We start from the raw sequence: 1,564 nt of genomic DNA, 5'->3' as shown, positions 1-1,564 counted from the left end.
TCCCATTTACAGACACAGGAGCACACAGATATAAAGGTGTCACATATCACATTACTCAGCCCAGTCTCCCATATACAGACTCAGGGGCACACAGATATACAGGTGTCACATATCACATTACTCAGCGCAGTCTCCCATATACAGACTCAGGAGCACACAGATATACAGGTGTCACATATCACATTACTCAACACGGTCTCCCATATACAGACTCAGGAGCACACAGATATACAGGTGTCACATATCACATTACTCAACAGTCTCCCATATACAGACTCAGGAGCACACAGATATACATGTGTCACATATCACATTACCCAGCACAGTCTCCTATATACAGACTCAGTAGCACACAGATATACAGGTGTCACATATCACATTACACAGCAGTCTCCCATATACAGACTCAGGAGCACACAGATAAAAAGGTGTCACATTACTCAGCGCAGTCTCCCATATACAGACTCAGGAGCACACAGATATAAAGGTATCACATATGACATTACTCAGCGCAGTCTACCATATACAGACTCAGGAGCACACAGATATACAGGTGTCACATATCACATTACTCAACATGGTCTCCCATATAGACTCAGGAGCACACAGATATACAGGTGTCACATATCACATTACTCAGTGCAGTCTCCCATATACAGACTCAGGAGTACACAGGTACACAGATGTCACATATCACATTACTCAGCGCAGTCTCCATATACAGACTCAGGATAACACAGATATACAGGTGTCACATATCACATTACTCAGCACAGTCTCCCATATACAGACTCAGGAGCACACAGATATACAGGTGTCACCTATCACATTACTCAGCGCAGTCTCCCATATACAGACTCAGGAGCACGCAGATATACAGGTGTCACATATCACATTACTCAACAGAGTCTCCCATATACAGACTCAAGAGCACACAGATATACAGGTGTCACATTATTCAGCACAGTCTCCCATATACAGACTCAGTTGCACACAGATATACAGGTGTCACATATCACATTACTCAGCACAGTCTCCCATATACAGACTCAGGAGCACACAGATATACAGGTGTCACATATCACATTACTCAGCACAGTCTCCCATATACAGACTCAGGAGCACGCAGATAGACAGGTGTCACATATCACATTACTCAACAGAGTCTCCCATATGCAGACTCAGGAGCACATAGATATACAGGTGTCACATTATTCAGCACAGTCTCCCATATACAGACTCAGTAGCACACAGATATACAGGTGTCACATATCACATTACTCAGCGCAGTCTCCTATATACAGACTCAGGAGCACACAGATATACCGGTGTCACATATCACATTACTCAACAGAGTCTCCCATATACAGACTCAGGAGCACACAGATATACAGGTGTCACATTATTCAGCACAGCCTCCCATATACAGACTCAGTAGCACACAGATATACAGGTGTCACATATCACATTACTCAGCACAGTCTCCCATATACAGACTCAGGAGCACACAGATATACAGGTGTCACATATCACATTACTCAGCACAGTCTCCCATATACAGACT

Source organism: Taudactylus pleione, unplaced genomic scaffold, assembly GCF_031769625.1.
Source record: "Taudactylus pleione unplaced genomic scaffold, aTauple2 ptg000166l, whole genome shotgun sequence".
Lineage (NCBI taxonomy): Eukaryota > Metazoa > Chordata > Amphibia > Anura > Myobatrachidae > Taudactylus > Taudactylus pleione.
The sequence above is the reverse complement of the archived record's forward strand: the minus strand, read 5'-3'. Positions refer to the sequence as shown.